Source organism: Pipra filicauda, unplaced genomic scaffold (assembly GCF_003945595.2).
Source record: "Pipra filicauda isolate LSUMZ 115617 unplaced genomic scaffold, ASM394559v2 scaffold132_size2486313_pilon, whole genome shotgun sequence".
NCBI classification, from domain to species: Eukaryota; Metazoa; Chordata; class Aves; order Passeriformes; family Pipridae; genus Pipra; species Pipra filicauda.
In genome coordinates, this window is record NW_024103796.1 from 771,120 (window position 1) to 790,593 (window position 19,474).

The 19,474-nt window shown below is 38.7% G+C and overlaps 1 protein-coding gene across 2 annotated transcripts in view; it reads left to right on the top strand.

Annotated features, from left to right (window-relative positions):
* The first annotated feature begins 731 nt into the window (after window positions 1-731).
* The window catches only part of CDK17 (cyclin dependent kinase 17), a 91,027-nt gene continuing 72,284 nt past the window's right edge, over window positions 732-19,474 (top strand). The window contains exon 1 of one of the 2 annotated variants that reach the window (XM_027732209.2): window positions 732-1,213. The gene's annotated coding sequence lies outside the window, so the exon portion shown is untranslated. The remainder of the gene's footprint in view (window positions 1,214-19,474) is intronic. The other variant, XM_027732210.2, reaches the window with a different exon arrangement.

Genomic DNA, 19,474 nt, shown 5'->3' on the forward strand with positions numbered 1-19,474 from the left:
AAGAAATGTAGGGGTGGAAAGGGTTGAGCAGTGAGGAAACATACTGGATCACTTTGAAGGGAAAAAGATTCAAAGCACAGGAGGGCAGCGTAGTTGGTGCTGGCAGAGCGATCACAAAGCAGACAAGAGGGATGGTACAGGGACCATGAATGCAGGAGACAAAGGAAATAAAGTACCGCAAGAATAAATATGGGAAAACATGAGTTAGAAATCGATCTAAAAAGCCACACGACTTCCCTTCAGTTACTGATGTCTCAGCCGTGGGAAGGGGGGAGCAGGGGGATACCTCAGAGATGAGCTAAATCGCCCCACAAACCCAGGAAGAAACGCTGCCAGAAACCGGAAAAAATGAAACCAGCAAACGCCCCTTTCCCAGCCTGCCCTCCCCGAAACCGCTCGGGGAGACCGCTCGGGGAGACCCCTCGGTCGGCCACCGGCGGGCAGGGCCTCGGGGCGGCTTCCCGGGAGCCTCCGCCGAGGAGACCCACTTCCTCCCGCAAGAGGAGGCGGCTGCGCAGGGCCATTGAGGAGCAGGGAACGGCAGCAGCGCCCCGCTCGGCTCGGCTCGGCCGGGCTCCCCCGCAGCGAGGAGGGCGGCCCAGTGAAGCGCTGCGACAGCCCCCGCTCCCCGCCCGAGGCATTCCCCGCGGTGCGGGCCCTGCGCTCCGCCCTGACCCCCGCGCTCGCCGCCGCGCCGCCGGCTCAGCCGGGGCCGCCGCCAGGTGTCGCCGGCGCCCGGGTGTCCCCGGCCCCTCCTGCGCCCGGAGCCGGCGCGGCTGGCTCAGTGCGAGCGGGCGGAGGCGTCAGCCCGCAGCGGGGACGCGCAGCCCAGCCCGGCTCGCCTCGGCTCGCCCCTTCCTCGCACGCCCCCGCGGCCCGGCTCGGCTGACGCTCTCGGCACCGTCAGCGGCCGGCCGGGAGGCTCCCGACCACGGCCTGCGGCCGCTCTCCGGCGACGGCGGCGGGGAGCCGCGGAGAGCCGCGGCGAGGCGAAGGCTGCTGCGGCGGCGGGGGGAGCAGCCATGTTGGAGCGGGGAATAAAGTGACTTTCCTCGGGGAGGGAGCGCGGCCGGCGGCGGAGGCGGCTTTCAGGGCAGCCAGGGGACGGAGGGGTTCGGCTCCTGGCGGCCAGATACAGCTTCTGGGCGGAGGAGAAGGGGAAGGAGAAGGGGAGAGGAACCGCCCCCGGACCCGCGGAGCTCCGGCGCTGCTGGTGAGTGGTGGCTGCTCATTGTCTCCCGGCCCCGGGGTGCGGGTCCGGCTCGCGGGGGCTGTCGGCTCTCGGCCTGCGGTGCGTGGGACGTGGCGGGGGTGAGGTGACAGCGCGGAGCGGGGGGAGCGCCCCGCGGGGGGGCCGGGGCCGCCCGGGAGCCCTCGGGGACGGGCAGGGCCGCTCGGCGCCCCCGGCCGGGTCGGGCCGGGCTGTGGGGGATTTCCGCTGCCCGGTGGCCGCTGGGAGCGGCTCCGTGGGGGCCGGGGGGGCAGCTGCGGGAGGCTGAGCCCTCTGCGAGGGGAGCCCAGGGAAGCCGGGCCCGAGGGGTGAGCCGGGGCTGCGAGCCCGTGAGCACCGCCGGAATTTTTTGGTGAGCCTGCGTTCGTCACCGTCCTTTCCCACCGCCTCCACTGCTTCAAGCGAGGCAGCGTTCTCCTGACAGCTCTTCTCCTCGCAGCCTCCGCACGTATGACACATTCGCTCCTATTGCAGGTTTCCCCCCACACGCACACCCAAAATATATAGGTTTCAGTGCGTGGTAGAGGAGTTTTTGTGCCCTGAGCTTTGAGTTCGAAGATGACAGGATACGTGAACACTGGCTGACCCTGAACTTCTGTGAACTCCTCCCTCCCCTTCCTTTCTCAGATATGTAATGGCTTGAGACCAGTGAGAGCAAAATGGTTCTCTCTAAAGGACGGGGGAAAATCTGGTGGAATTACGTTTATTTTATATTTCATGGAAATTTTTTACACCCACCAGTGCCAGTATACCATGTTCACAGGAATGGGTTAGCTGTTGCGTTAGAAGAATGCTGACCTTGATTCCCTTTGTCATTTCTGCAACAATTTTGGGAGCTGGCTGGAGTTGTGTTAAACTCATTGCTGTATTTGGCACTTTACTAATAGTGCTTAACAATATTATGGGTGTTATGAGCAAAAGGGGTATGAGTTACATCATAGTCCAACTCAGCAATTTAAAAAGCATCCATTTCCTTTTTTTTATTTTTTTTTAAATTTTGGTGATTAACTTATATTCTTTTTATGATTTAACAGAAGATCAATAGCAACTTTCTTGTAGCTATCATGGCATAGATATAAGGAGAAGCCTGGTTGGACAGTCTTCCATTTCTTCTCTTCTCCCCCCCTTCTTTTTTAATTGTATTAATTGAACTGGAAACTAGATCACCAAAGGTTAAATACTGGGAAGATGCAGGGCAGAAGAAAATATTTATGAAAGGAGACTTAGTACCGCATTCAGCTTTGTTTTCTTATTAGAACTGGGTTAAAACGAAATAGGTGATTGGGTATTTTATGTGCTTAAGATGTTAAAGAAATTGCCATATTGCTTTGTTGTAAGATTTCTGTGTTCTTGTACACAGCTCTTGTTATTTATATCTGCACTTCAATAAGTGACATGAGGAAAGCTTGTTCTGAATAATTAACACAGAAGTAACAGATACGAAAATGTCAAATTGCATGTTTGAAATGCATAGTGAAAAATTTCCTTAAAAGTTGCTTGTGCTTGAAAAACAAACTGAATTTACTTCTCCAACATAGATAAACCATTATAATATTAACTTGGCATTAAAAGTGACACATAAATTGGAAAGATCAAAGCCTCTTTTTTTTTTGTGGCATTATTTAAATACTGCTTTAACAGTAATGACTCTGACTTAGAAAAATCTGTAGGAAGCAGTGAAGTTCATGCCTTTATTTTGCATATTGTGTGGTGTAACCCTGTGTTTACCTGGGATAGAACTCTACACAAATCAGGAGGTGGGTTCTGCCTACATCCATACCGAAGAGTTTGCAAATTAGAGCCCGCGTTGTCTGAAGCAAATTATAGTTTAAAGGTGGCGAGTCATTTATTTTAAGCTTGGCTAAGGATGTGCATTAATTGATCTTTTTAATATGTAAAATGCAACTAAGGTGTAGTGAAATACTTGATCTATAATTACAAATATAATTCAGATTGAGAAACAGATCAGGGCTGTGTATTTCCCCTGAATGGCTCTGGCTTCAGTTTCTGCCTAGCACTGCAGTGTGAAAATATGATACAGCTTATGACAGGGATGTTAACATGTTCTATATGCCTGTGTTACTGTTACGATCTGGAGCTCTTACAGTAAAATGGCAGAAATTTTTGAATGGCCTACTAACATAGAAAATCTTTGAATTTCTTAAATGACTACCTGCTGCTAGGGAAAAAACCAGAATGCTTCGCTCCTCTTAATAAGTTTTGGTTCAGAGCAGTACATTTGAGTATTTACACCTAAAAAGTGCAGTTGGGAAAGGCTTTGTTGGAATCCGATTCAGTGAACAGTCTACATTAAAATCTTTCCATGAATTTATTCTTTACCCTCTTTTCGTGTTAATGGAAGCTGTTGATATTTCACATACTAATCAGCTTTTATTTGTTATTCAGGGAAGCTAATCAGCTGTATTCTAAAAACGTGTATATACTAGTTGTGTCCTTACTGAACGCATTGTCTGGTAGGATGTGAAAATGGACAAGATCACGTCTAAAAATCTAGCTCAATAACAGTAAAGCTTTTTGAGCATAAATTCACTAAACATTGCTTAAAGTTCTTAAGTTACAGATATCTTAAGTTGTTAGCTGCATGCTTGTTAATGCTTACTTTTTTTATTTTTGCAGCAAGCTCTGAATAGCTGTTGAGGCAGCTGGACAGAACTGTGATCAGTGGCACTTCAGAATTTGATATAATACACTACTGCACAACTTTAGCATGTAAAAATGCTTTTAAAATGCCAAATGTTTACTTGACAGTTAGGCTTCACATCTAAAGAACAAACTAAGCCAGTCTATTGCTAGTGATCACTGTCCTTTTTTTGCAGTGCATGTAATTATAGCAATGGCTTTCCTTCTGAGTATAAGAACTAAATTTTTTTTTTTTGGTTCCTGTTCACATATTGATATAGAGACTTGGATGTTAGAAGTAAAAGTATTTTATATTTAAATATGTTGATCACTAGACAAAAATTTTACTTTTAAAAAAGCAAGTCTGGGCCTAGGAGGCTTTTTAACTTTTTGAATATTTTATATCCTCTGTGTATATCTTCTGGGCCCTAGTAACATTTTTCCCCATGAAGCAGGAAAGAACAGGGCTTCCTCCAGAAATACCTGCTAATGATGTGGGATGTTTTCTTTTTCCTGTGGATTTTGTGAAGAGTTGTGATGCCCTTTTAACAGCTTCTATCTGAAGAGTGAAAGTTAATGCTTGTTTGGACAAATCATTTTTTTCTAATTCTGTATTGAATACAAGTCCATATATACACACTTTTAACTAACTTGATGGATTGGCAATCCTTCCAGAGTTGTTGGTTTCCTGGATTCCTTTTAGCAGTGATGTCAACTCCAGAGTTTAGTAGAACTGGCTAATTAGAACATCTACAAACAGTGGTTTAAACCTTGAGTGATTAACCACTGATGTCACAGGGAATAAACAAAACTGGAACTTGGGCTAATTTGCTGACTTGGAGCACAAAAACATTTGGAAGAGAGAAAAAAAAAGAATTCTTTAGTTCTGTGATCCAGTTATATGGAAAACAATAACCTTAATGGATACATAGATCAGGTAACGTGCATTGGACTGGCTTTTGATACATCAATCCTGGCTTTTGCCACATCCTTGGAGATCATTAAACCCTATATTGGGGTGTATTATAAAATACTATAGACTCATTGATACTGGACATCACTGTAATTCTGTTTTACTGGCATATTTGGATTTTTGTAGTCTAGTGCCTGCTTTTAAAGGCTTAGAAATGTCATTCACTAGGAAACATCAGTTTATCTGGTATGGTATGCGTAAGCATGAATGCTGGAGAAAAAAGAAATGTGACAGCAGCATCCTCAGTGCAGCAGCAGAAGAAATAACTGTCAAGTCACGTTTAATTTTTCATGTGGTAGGACAGAATTAGGCTTCATGATTTTAAGAAGACTGAAAAGTATCCACTTTATAACATTTTTAACTAAACACTCAAGGGCTTCTCTGAATTTCAGGACAATTTTCTGGTTGCTTATTTCAGTAATACCTTGAAAATGCAGTAAGCTGAAGGACAGTTTTATCCTAGGTTTTGATTCTGACCTTTTTTCCCTATTTTTTTTTTTATTTATCTTCTCTGGAGCAACTTGTTTTGCATATATTACGTTGGTCAGGGCTATGTTATTATACCAGAACAAAGAAATGATATATCTTCTAGTTGCACTCCTAGCTACAGTTCTTACCTGTCTTTGATTTTAGGTTGAACTTGTCAGGTATCTTGCATAAGTGAATGTTACTTTCTGCCCTCTAATCATATTTCATTTAATTATTATCTGTACCTCGTAATTGCACTCCTTTCTCTGACTGCTGTTTTTTCCAAAGGTTTGGCAGAGTTGCACGATGGTCTCTGATTTTTAACATGTGTACTTTGTCAGCTTCACTAAGGATACTTGCATGCTTTCAGTTTGTGTTTAAGTTGTCAGAATCATGACATTCTTTTCTTTGCTTGGTGGATGAGAGCATTTTGCAGGCACATAGCTGTACTGCTACAGTAATATCACAGTCAACTGCCATAACCTGCATAGTCTTTCAGAAATTTCTCTTCCCGAGTATTTCTGACTTCCTATTCTTAACCTATACGGAAGTGTCTTTGTTTGTTTACATGTTGTTCAGGTACGTGCAATGTCTTTATACAGCAGTCATTAAAGTTAACATTTAATGAGGTTTACAGTAATGCGTATTAATTAGTGTTCACTGAAATAAATATCTTTTTGAAATATGGATTACCGAGAATTAGTAGTCACCAGCACCGTTATTAGTCATCAGCAAACCCATTGTCCTGTAACTGAGAGAAAACTGTTTGGGTTAAAAAGTTAGTCTCCTATAGGTCAGTTTACAAAAAATGTAAAGAAGCCAATTTACAAAAGTATGAAGAAGTTGAAGTTGAGATCAGTTAATATGATTGATAAGAGAGGCCAAAGGCTGTGATGAGGAAAACACATTCTATGGCCAGCTATTGCAATAAGGCAAGGTGTATTTTAGGAGGAAACTGAATTCTAACAAATTTACATTTTAGAAATGTAAAGAAAATGTTAGCGTTTGATGTTCTTAGAATAGGTTGTTGTTCATTAAATAGTGCTGTATTCAAAAGCAAACCAGCTGATAGTCATATGTGGTTCTCTGAGACTTCCTTAGAGAACCTGAAGGTTTTAGACAGCTGCCACTGAAGTTGTGTGATAAGAATTGTAAAAGTTGATAGGGCATTTTCTGGAAGGGTAGTGCTGGTTATATTTCTCAGTATGTCTCAGAACACTGAGAAATGGTGTCATTTTTGCACAATGTAAGGTTTCTTTCAGTGGTTTTTTAAGTTAGTAATATGCATAGTAATGGATATTGACAGAGCAGGAGTTTAAGTAAGGAAAGCAGCTGTTGCTCAAAATATATTTATAGAGGACTCATCTTGTTCAATTAACGTCTGGTTCTCTTGATAAGATTAAAAAATTTCTTTGGTATGTTGTTGATATTTCATACAGGCTTCTCTGAAACTTTTTACTTGGCTGTTACATGGCATTCTGATTATAAGGAACTAGAATGATGAGTGTCTACATATGAAATGGTTTACAATCTGGTGGATAATAATATGAATCAAGTGGTTAACTATAAATAGTTGCTGTTACGTAACTGGGTGTGATGAGGGCTCCTCATGGTCACAGTGCGTTCACGAAGGAGCGCGGGGAAACCTGCTCAGTGCCGGCTGCTGGGCACTGCCGCTAATGAAGTGAAAGCCAGTGACAATTGCTGGTCATTTTTGTAGCTCGCAAAAACAATAGATACTGCAGAACGGGTAATTAGCACAGGGTGGATGCTTGGTAAAAGGGCAGTTTCCTGATTGTTTACTTGATGGGGTATTTTATATCAGGCTTTAAAAGACTGAATACCGTGTGCTAACTTTTTAAAATAAATTAGTTATATTTTGTGATTGAATCACATATAAGCAGTTATTAATATTACCTTTTAGTTTGGGAATTTATTTTGTAAAGGTTTAGAATAGTTTTTCATGTATAATAGAGAACAGATATTAAGTGTTGATCTGCATTCAGAGGGTGGGTTTTAGAGAAAGCTTTTATTTTGAAAATATAGTAATAGAAGTAATGATATGCAAGAGGAGGAAAAACAGTTATGAAATAATAGATTGCATGTTATATTTCCATCAGTTTTCTGTATGTCTTGGAGCAAAGTTGAATTTCTGAATGTAGAATTTGTAAATGCTCTGTGTAGGCCGAAAAAGATGTGGCCATATTTATGTTTAACTGGAGAAAATTGAAAAAGCCTTTTTTCAGTCTGTCCTTAGTTTATTACGAGCACAGCTTCCGCTGTTGTTTCTTTCCTTGTCAGGATCTGCTTGTCATAAACAGCAGTAGAGTATTTACATATGGAGGGGGCTTGTTTCCTTCTTAACCACCATTCAGTCTTAAAGCCGTGTCATAAATATGTGACTAAATTGTTTAAGCATCTCCTTGTAGAGCGTGAAGCTATTTCATAATTCACTTTATTTATGTTTGCTCTGAAAGCTAAATGTAAAACTGAAGTCTTCTTTATATGACTATGGGAGACTAAGCTTGAGCTGGTGCTGCCTGTGAATGACTTCGTTGCTCCACAAACAATTCAACCTCTAATAACTTTGGCACTATTGCTCAAAGCTGTGGTGGTTTTCCCCTTCGGTGGCTACTCTCTCATCCCCACACTCCTGCCTTGATACCAGCAGGTGTCTTGTGACTGTCAGGGAACGAAGGAGGTTACCATAGACATTTGGGTTCAACTTTACTTTTGTGTTTACATGTAAATAACAGTCACTTTCTGCAGAATCAATGGAAAAACAGCAGTTTGTAATTATTTTTTTTAAATATCCTGAGCAGATGGGAGGGGAAACTTCCTGTGTACAGATAGGAAAGGAGGTGCTCAGCTGCTAAATATATCAATCATATATTCTCTACTAAAGTCTTTTAAAAATCATGTGTAAAACAGCAGCTTAGAAGCTTACTTTGGTACTCAGTAAGAAGGGACAGTGGGGAAATAATTACTGATAAATCTTACAAGATATATTCTTAATTTTTAATATGAGTACATCGTTGAAGTGAAAGTTATGAAAGGCAATAGGAGTTTTGTTGTGGAAAATGTCAGTGCTGGAGGAAAGAAATCTAAGGAAACTAAAAGTTATATTTATCCTTACAAATAATATTTAAAAACTTAACTACATAAGCTGAAATTGAGCTACAGAAGGAGTTTGAAAAATTTTGGAACATGCCACAATGAAAAATCGATAACTATAGTATTCATATTTTAAAGGAGCCCAGTAGTGGAGTTGTGCAGGGTCCTTTTTTTTTTTTAAAAAAAATGGATCACCTCTGGAGAGACCAAATGAAATCTTTGGCTTCATTGAAGCTGCAGTTTGGGTGTAAAACACTGAAATTTACACTGAGTGTTCTTAAAGAGTGAGAAAAATGTCCTGTACAAATGCTCAGGTAAAGCAATTTCAGAGGCAATACCAAAAATTTAAGATTCTCCATAATGTTTCATTACCTTTGTCAATGTGATTCAGTAGGTTATGGCAAAGAAGCAAAATATTTTGAAGCTTATGCTGTTTACCTTCAGGATTAAACAAGATAAACAGCTTACAGTGTTCCCATATGCACAAGTCACAGTATTTTTAAACCTGCTGCTTGTAATTCTGGGTTGTTTATCAGGGAATACAGTTAACCTAAATGTTTTTTGGAGGCTTGTTTCTGATACATCTCAGTATAATTCTCAAAAACAAAGTGTTTGATCCACGAGCCAAAAAAACAGCTTTAAAATGTATTTAGGCAGAAGGCAGCTTTTCGTTGTTAAGCACACTCTATTTTATTTTTTTTTGTCCTGGACAGCACAGGAGAAACAACATAATTGGTTTGCTCAGTAGTCAAAGGCTTTTCTTCTTGATTTATGCAATTTTAGTAATTTAGGAGCAAAGTAGATTATGAGTTCTGAAGGTATGAATTTGATATGCTTTGGTAGTAAGCTTAGTTACTGCATTTTAAAATGTTTTTGATTTTAGTTTATGTATGAAGTGTTGAGTGCTGTTAACTAAGAGTTCTGAACCTGCATCCTTTAAAATGGGCTCGTTCTCTTTTTTCTGATGGTTTTACATAATAGGAGTTTTGGTTTCCTGGTATTTGTGAATATTTCTTATAGTGGAAGAGGCAGACATTAGTTGAAGGATTTAAGTCATTAGTTGTTTGTCATTGTTAAAAGTTATTTTGGGGATGAAGGGATAGCCAGTGATCATTTTCACCTGTAGCTGTGTCTTAACAAAATACCCATATTCTTCTTAATGATCTGTTTCTAGGAGTGGGGAGCTAAAACCTGGGGTTTTTTCTTAAATGCATATCTCTATAATCAGTAGAGAGAAACAGGTTCAGAGGGTAATCCAAAGATCTTAATATAGAGCTGTCTCTCTTTCCACATTTACCTTTGAGGGAGCCCATCACAGCCGTTGTTTTTATATTGCAGCATTACGGTTTGAGCTGAATTAGGTGCTTACTTCAGAATAATTTTTGTTGCATGGGTAAGTGGAAGAGGTTTCCACAACCATCTGCAAAGTACTGGAGGGAAGAGAGAGGGCAGGCATTACACAGTCCATGGTGAAGAAGGAAGAGAGGGTGGCTGGGGGATGGAGTCAAGCATTTTTTTACTAGTGGTGGGAAACTGTAAATTGGCTCTAGAACTGGTATGAAACTTTTAAGTGCCTCAGGTGCCTAAAGATGAATAGTGTCCCACCCCCCTGCAATTTATGCATTTGGGTCTTTTAATATGTATGCAATAAAACCTGCAGACTTTCTTTATTCTTTACTTCTGCTGGCAAATGCATAATATGAATTAAAATTCTAGTCATGTGAATATTTGTGATAGTCCATTTTAATGTTGAAATAGGTTCCTGAATGATTTGTGTTCATTTTATGTTTTGTGGCAATTTCAGAATCCAGGGTTGCAAAATAATAACTCTCTGGTGTGGTTTTTTTTGTAGTATGAGAACCTGGTTCTTAGAATATATGTGCTCTGTGATAAAGTAAGCCTAGTGAAGATTTGGGCATATCCTACTCCTGCAGTTGATGTTCATTATTGACTTTTTAACAATATAACACTGTATTAAGGTAATAGTAAATTTACATCCTTTACATGATTGGATTGACATATCTGCTCTTGGTAACTGAAATTGTATCTTAATTCAGAGTTTGTTTTTTTGATTTTGCTTGGAAGATAGGATGTGAAGTCGTTATTTTACTTGAATATTGAGAATTATTTTCTTGAGTTGATTGACATTGGTTGCCAAGTTCTATGCTAGTTTAGATAACCTGTTGAAGATGTTATTTTAGGATATAACTGCAAGAGGCTTTGTGTAGTGACATTGCCAGTTCTCATGAGAAGAAGTGCATCACTACCTAAAGAAGTATGTAGGAATGGATTCTGTCAATTTTTGGTTGCCTGACTTGAGGCTTCTTTAAGATACTGATCTTCAGGGTGTGAGTGCTGAGGATGTTTTGAAAGTCAGCCTTAACAGGATTGTCTGCAGAGGCCTATTAACAGAGATAATACCCCAGCAGGGTCGGAAAACTTAGTAAATTCTAGTAAATATTTGTAAGAAACAATTAAAGGAGAAACAAAGATCTATCAAATACTAATAAGCCACCTTTATACTAACAAAATAGGCTAACTTTCCTTTTTCTATGGCTAGATGTTATCTTGCTCTCAGTCTTTTATGCCAATGTAAATGAATCTAACTGGGATTATTTAATCTACATTAATACTTTATGTCTCAGTCTAGGTAATTGCACAGGGCCTCTTCCAGTCGTATGTCAGATAGAACTAACACATATGTAACCTCACTGCTTCCCACCAGCTCTGAAATACAGGTTTGGAAAGCAGCCCTATTGACTGTCTTCTATAGGGAGTATTCTCTTTTAACTGCATTTGGTATACAGAGCTTCCAGTAGTAGACTGTTAAAAAAAAACAAACCACAAAGGTCTTTGTCACCGAAGGAGGAAAAAAGCCTCAAACGTCTGATAAAGCACAGGAAGCAAAATTGTTGACAAAGAAAATTCCTTTTCTGTATAGTCACTTTTATGAGAAGAGCCACACCCCAAAGGTAATTATTTAACTGTTGGTGGATCCTAGTAACATAATAGATTTTTTTTTTCTCTTGTATTCAGAGGTTTAAAAAGGATAAAGAAAATTATGTGGGTTTATATCCTTCCCAAGTTATTTGTGGTAGTTGCCACATTATTTGTGTTACGTTCCAATTATAATGTTTGCCTCTCTGTGATCGTAAGAGGCTTTGGAAAAATAACATGTACCACTTTGTGCAGAAGTGGGAGACATTTATGGTGGTCCTATTATCTTGTTTAACTCCTGTCAAAGCTCCTTCCACAGTGTGTAAAAGCCTAGCTTTTCTGCTAGGTGCTAATAGTCCAGTTGGATTGAGTTATCATGGCTCTTTATCATAAAGTCTAGGAAGCTTTTTGATTAAGCAGTATGAAATACAGAGGAGCTGCACTCTGTTTTTGTCTGCTGTGTTGATCAGATGTCAAATCTGAAATTTTTGATGTTACTTCAGCCATCTTAGATCACTGAGAGGCAAAGTTAGTCATAGAATCTTGTTCTCAGCCCAGGTTTTCCATACTGTATTCTGGTTTTTTTCCTACATACATTGTGCAGAAATTTATTTACTCAGATAATTCCATGAGATTAGCTGTAAGAATTTGTATTATAATAAAGATGGAAACTTGTAGCTTCTGATCTGGGAAAGCTATGTTTGAAAAAAGTAGAAGATTGTAGAATTAGTTCTTTGTCATTTTGAGACACTACTTAGAGACTGCCATCTATTATATTGAAGGGATTTTTTATGTTGAATTTTTAAAATGGTGTGCTATATAACTCTGAAATTCAAACAACTAGAAAGAGAAAACATGATCTATCTTAAATGTTAAATAAATTAATAGAAAAGAGAAGGGCACCTGATGGATAGAAGAACATTCTAACCTTGTAGAAAACAGAAGGTATTTAGGATTATAATAAGCATTAGTAGGCCTTTGCATATTTTGCTTAAAGGGATCTCGAAGTAACTTTAACAAATGTGACCTATTTTTAGAGTTTGGTCTATTGAAAATCCTACTTATGATGTATTTGAAACTGTTTTTACTTGAAAAATGCAATGAAAGTTTCAGGTATTCCTATAGTGAAGCATTCACAAAGGAGGAGATTGAAATTGCAATTTTATGCCTGGGTGCAATTTGTATATAGGAAATGAGATGTAAAAAAAGGCAACCACAGTTACTTTTGTTGCACACTTCATGATTAGTTAATGCACACTGGACGTGATATAAATGCATGTCTGGCATATCAGAATATGATTTATACTGTGTAAATCATAAATACTTTATTCAGTATTTTCACTGCTCATTACACAGAATTGTCTAGCAGCACTTGAGAGAGTAAATGAATTCTCCTAAGACACTTCTAAATGCTGTCATCAGCAGTATCTACGTGTTTACATTCTCAACTGCATGGACCACTTTTTGAAATAATCCACTGTGTGAATAAAGAATATTCAAGTCTTTGTCATGCTAAAGTAGAAGTTTAATACAAGCACTAAATAAATTAAAAGTACTGTTCTTTTTTGATAGTGAAACTGTCTCAAATTTAGACATCCAGGCTCAAAACAGCAGTTATTAAGCATTTAGTTGGGTTAAAGAGGTAGTTGCTTTTAAAAAGCTCTTTGTAATTATTTAAAGCTAATTGTTTATTTTAAAGGAATAGGAACTTTCCTTGTATAAAGTGGTGTACAGTGCTGAAATTAATTTATACCATGTGATGTACTGTTTATCAAAATGATGCACTGTAATTTAGAATCATTTAATGAAAATAGCAGTATCTTCTAGGTGTTTTTATTTATACAATCAGATCAACATAAATAATATGAATTAAAAACAAAAGGCATAAAGTTGTTTTTCTTTGTTTTTTTACAAGACTTTATGCCTCTCTAGGTGTACAGATATCTGGGAGTGGCATTCCTGTCCTGGAGGGTGTAAGGCTGAATGAGTCAGGGCATGGCAGGAAACGGGCTCTTCGTAGCCTGGCTGTGCCGTGAACAGTGACCTGGCCACCGTCGCTTCCCTTTTGGTGGCTCCAGTGGGTGCATTCTGCAATGATAAAATTAGCTTTAAAGCTCAGAAAAGCACCTTAAATTGTTGCATTAATCCTTTCTACTAGGGATATTTGGTAAATTCCTGAGTTCTTGTTCCTGTCTGTATTCTCACTAACTTGGTCATTTGGTCTTCCTAGCTGGCAGACATACACTCAGTTAAAATGTAATGTTGGTACCAAGATAAAGGTTTCTGTCTCTAACAAAGAGACTAGGTTGAGAATAGTGTGAGCTACAGGGAAATGAACATTTGCAGGATATTCATCTGTTTGCATCATACTTGTTTTAAGGGTAGGTTCAAGAGTAGGAAAGTTTTGAAATGAATGTGTATTTACTGTTACCTCCAAAGGTCTTTGCTGACTAGATTATATACCAGTATGGACAGGATCCTGTTGTGGTAAAGTATTTTCTTAGTTAGCTCTACCTGTCCATACAAAAGCTAGTAAATCTCTGTGTTACTCTGACTTAGGGGTTTAGTTCATCAAAGCTGTAATGTGAGGCACAAACAAAAACTTAGCTGTGATACTATAAAAAGGTTTCTTGAACTGAGGATTTATGCCTGGCACTATTCCCTGCTATTCTACAGATCCAGCAGAAAAAGTGATTGTAAACCTGCTTTGATGGCATTGGTAAATGTCTTTATGTATGAAGTCTGGGCAGGAGTGTGTATTTGTTTTTTAGTACAAGGCTGTTCTGAGGCTGAGCGGAGCTGAGTAAATGTTTTTTCCCCTGCTGTACTGTGCACGAGGCTGAAAACAAAGTTTTGAAAAGGTTAACTGGAGATGGCCATGGGTCATTGCTTTAGTCTTGTCTCCACACTATTTTCCTTTAATGTGGTGGTCATAAGACTGGAGTAGAAAGATGGCCTTTTCCATTGTCTGATGCTCCAGGACAGCTTTCCTGCCCCACAGACTTCAACAGAGAAGGATTCCCACCACAGGGTGGTAAATACACAGTGGTTTTCTCTCTGGTTGGTAGCTTAATTTAATGGCATTTAGAGGAGTTCATGGTTACCCATCTCTTTCTCTTAGGTCAGTTATTTACTGTGAAGCTCTCTGCTCTATATGCTTGTTGACCTAAGCATTAGTGTGCCGAGCTGCTGATAATCAGACATGTGCATTCCAAAAAATTGCACATTTTCAATTTGTCCTCCAAGATGCTCTGTACAGTAAGTGCAGTGTACTACATAATGGAGGGAGATGGTTAGGTCTTCTAGTTGACTTGGTGATTAAATTAGGTAATTCTCACAGAGGATACTTTTGACACTGGTTATAAATTAAGTGGTCACATGAAACCTGCTCATTACAAGACTAATTAATAAGAAACATTCTATACTTACACCTCCTAACCTCATCTTGTTTTACTAAATGTCACCTAGTATAATACATAATTAAAATATTTTGAACAATTTCTGGGGCATCATAATAAATTGTGAAACAAATTCTGTCAATCCTGTAATTCATATCAAAACAAGCTGCTTTTTGAGCTTATTGTGCTGTCTTAGTGAGAATTTTTGCTGGTGGTTTACAAAACATGAACTGGGGCAGAAATTAAGTTCGAGAAGTCTGTTGAGCTGTAGATAGAGTAATTCTCTTTTGATAGTAGTAGAAAGACTCTGATTCTTATTCTTGCTTTTATGTCATTGTGAAGACTCAGTGTTTGAGTACAAGGGGTTCAGCATGGTATTTACAATGGGATGTGTTTTTGTTATACCTGAGAATGGAAAGTTTAGTGTTGTGTGTCTTGCTGGTGTGAGAGGCAGTATGTGTTTTGATTCTTTGACCCCCCCCCCTTTTTTTTTTAATGTTCAATTGGTTCTGTCTTACTGTGAAGAAAATATAATAATGTGTATTTTAAAGAGTTGATACTAGATACAGAGCGTATTTCAAGTGTTTACAAATCGTCAGATTTGGCTTAAAAAATTAACTTGGTCTATGCATGTACCAACTGCATTGGGATGCCACTTGTATGTAGCTTAGATTCCACTTTGGGTTTTTTTATCTCAAAAGTTGTCTTTCTTGTACCAAATAAGGGTTTAGTTTGACGTACTGTATTTTGATATTTTATATCATCTTGCTGGGATACTCATGAGCCTTTAAAATGTTAATTTACTTTATATTGGAATTTCTAAACAACTGGAAGTATTTTCTGCTTGACTTTTGTGCTTCTTTCTAACTCTGTCATGTTTCAATGGTAAGCAAGAGCTAATCTAGTCTGGAAGGAAGCAGGATACCTTGTTTATGTAAATGTGTTGTAACAGATTTCCATGATATGCAGAGAGTATGTGTAGCAAGAATAGGCTTAAGAAGAGTTGGTCCCAACCTTTCTTTGCGTTGTAAATCATATTTGAATGTTTGACATGCAAATTTAATGATGAACATACATTTGAAAAACAAATCAACGGTAATTTTATTAACCCTGTAGATGGGAGATTCTTTAGTGGAATGATAGAGAATTTTATTTTGAAGTCTTGCTAGAGTGATCAAGAAGTGCGGAACATGGATGTGAAAAAAAGGGCAGCTCTAACAGACTAGTCAGTCTCATTCCTAGGGCACCCTGACTGTGTGTGCATGTGTGTTGCTGACATTTAGCATGTGAGCTCTGCGATTTTCTTTCCTCTGATATCTGATTTGGGATACGTAGTAAATTTCATGATAATTTTAAGTTTTTTCAAATTCAAAATTTAGAGCTTTTTCAAACAGGTTGTCAGGTAGTTACTTCAGCTCAGAAGTTAACTGTGCAAATATGGTAATGTGTTCCCTGTTGAAGGGAGAAGCTACTCTTCAGGCATCAGTTTATCAGGTGGAGTATAAATGTGTCAGCATGAGTCCTGTTCTTACATGAGTCTAAGATCTTGTATCTGTGTAGGCCTGCAAGCTCCATGTAGTTATGTTTGCATGTTCAGTATTTTTTTTCCTAGTCTCTAATACTTAATGAAGTTCTTCAGGCTTACCGCAGGTACGGATTAATTCTTCGGAGCGTAGTTGATCTGTTCCTACTGAATTTATGCAGCATATGGGAAACATATTATCTTTGTTAAGGACCTGATTAGAGTTCATGGAAGCATGTAATGGCGAATTAGATGTTGGGAAAAGAGTTACCTCTATGCTTGGCTTGTTTCAGATTTGCTTCAGTAATGTTTGACTGTCTTTGCTTTTTTGCTGTCAAAATGTCATTATTTGGATCTTTCCCAATGTTTTTATTCAAGTGATAGGGAACAGAAGGGAAGGAACTAATTGGTATGAGTCTGGAAAACATGCTCTGAATACCCGTGCAGCATTTGTGCTTTCTTATCCAGATTTCCAGCATGTGAGATATGTGATGGCAGAAGCATCACTGACAATATAGTTACAGCTCGTGGGGAGTCCAAAATGTATTTTTATCCTTACTGCCACTAAAGCAAAGTGTGTGTATTTCTCTCCTTATGGAGGTTCTCTTAAATTCTTGCTGTGTAACGAGAAGCTTGTCTTGCTAGGTCATTAGTAATGGCTACATCCTACCATCTCTTTTTGCCAGCAGGGGTAGGAATTCTTCCTACACCCAGGAAATAGGCCAGATTAATCACTGATCCTGTAAGACAGCAATTTGTTCTTTAGATTTTAGATAAGTGGTATCTTTAGGGGGCCAAGCAACGCTGATGTTGCTGTGCAAAGGACATTTCCACGTAGGTCATCTGCTTGTATTTGGACTGGCTTGCATGTATTGACGTTACACATGTGATTAAGGCATAGTGGAAAGCTACCTGCAATTCAGAAGCACCTGGTACCTTGGTGGTTGCTTCACCGCAAGAGGCCAAGGCATTTCTAAAACTCACTAAAATCCTAAACTGTCAAGCTTGTAATTCTGTTTGTGCTTCAGCATATTGCGAGGGCGGTATAGGTGGCAACACTAAACAAAAGCATGAGAGGAAATAGCTTGCAGTGGGTTGCATATAATTTTCATTATTTTCTGTCTGTACTGCAGTCACAGCAGCAGTGATACCTGAACTGGCTATAAAGTAATTGGTTTGCATATTGCTACTGACAGAAGTCTTTCACTGGAAATGGTTGCAAAAAATGTTATAGAACTTTCTATGAAGTCTTCCAGTCACCTCCCTCCATGACTTGAAGGTTTTTATTCCCTGCAGGTTAAAAACCTTTCACTTTTCCATGTTCTGTTCAGCTTCAACTTTCAGGGACTGGAGTCAGTGTTTTTTCAAAGTTAATCTGTTTCTGGGTCTGTGCCAGCAAGTGATCAGTGAATGTTTATTTCCCCCTCACCCTAAGAATTTGCTATACAATTTGAAAATACAGTCTATTATGACATGTCATGCTAAGTTGAGATGTTTGCTGAGGCTGTGCAAAGCAAGAGCTTGTTTGGAAAACGTATTTTGTTGGATTGTCATCACCTGCTATCATATTACAAGTTTTCAAATCTAAAATTAAACTATTCCACAGTTGGTACTGAAATACTCAATATCAAAATGTTATATGAGAAATAATATTTGACAATCCTTTTGATATTCTTTTCTGTCCACTGTTATCATGCTAGTAGACATTTTTCTTGTGGGGATAGACAGCTTAAAACATCCTTATGTGTTCAGAGAAGTGTATGATGAGTGTAAGTGGTCATGAGCTTAAATGGTCATGATCTCCATTTGAATCATCAGTATGAGTTATGTTATAAAACTGGTTGTGTGGCATTGCTGACACTTCATTCTACTGAACAAGAAAATGGCTTGCAACTTCTTGCCTGTAGACCAAGCCTTCTTTTTTTTTTTTTTTTGCGCATCTGGAATGTCAGGTGGTTGGTTTCCAGGCAGTCAATTTTGCCTTTTTTCTTCTTTATTTGTTTAATAGCTAGATTATTTTGCCTTTCTCTAGACACCAGATATCCACAAGCATAATGACTGTTAGCTCTAGTTGACTTTCATACTGTCAATCTAACGGCAAGATTGAGATATAAGTTCATTTAGAAAAGACAAATAATACTTAGCAAAAATGGAGGGGGAAAAAATTAATTGATTTTTTTCTCTTTTTTTTTTTTTTTTTTTAAGTGTCAGGAGTATGAAGTGTATTTGTTTAAATTCAGATGACTTCTAATATTTTTAAGGTATAACATTTCTGCTGATTTTTCCAGTCTATAGGATGGATAATTATTGGTTCTTGGGGATCAGTACTTGGGCTGAATGTTTTGATGGTTGATAAAGAAATGGATTCAGTATTTCAGATTTGCTAACAAGGTGGAAGTTACAGATTTTAGCCAGAAAAACTAAATCAAATGTGATCTTTATTTTTTTCAAAGAACTTGATTGCATATATCTGTACTGTGATCCCTGTTCATTTTTTCAACTTTTCTTCACAATAATTTATTTGACTCAAGTTTGGGAACTTAAGAAAAATGATAAGATTTCTTACGTATTTCTTACGTATCCTGAAAAGGGTAGGATTTCCTACGTAATTCACTCAGCATCTCTCAACACTAAAAATAGATCTGTGAAATTCTTTCAATTTTTTGGCAATTTCCCATTGTAAATGTGTAACTTTGGGTGTTTTTATTTATAATAAATACTGTAGCTGATGTTTAAACAAACTTTAGGCAAGCTTGGAAGTGGAAATTTTTAAAACCAAAGATAGAAGAGGGGAAAAATCACTACTAAAAAAATTTGTCAATATTTTAGCCTTAGAGTAGCTCATTTCTGATACTTTTGATAAAAGCCTCTGTCAGATCATTATTTTGTTCTTTAGATTTCAGATCTTCTTTGTAGCTTTGTTTATTTGACTATATCTATTCCTTTACATCCAGAAAGGTTACCTTCAGCAGTATGGGAGAACTTAATCCGTTGCCTATCTAGTGCAATCAGAAATAAGCTTTGACACACAAGGAAGAGTAGGCTAAAGAGCAGAAATGCATATTAAAGTACTCTTACATAAGGAGAGTATTTTTAAATGGTGCTGGCTTAGTGCTGTGGATTTTGTAAAGGCACTCATATGTTCTTGTAAACACATGCAGTTAAAAAGCAAGACTGTCTTAAGCATGAGA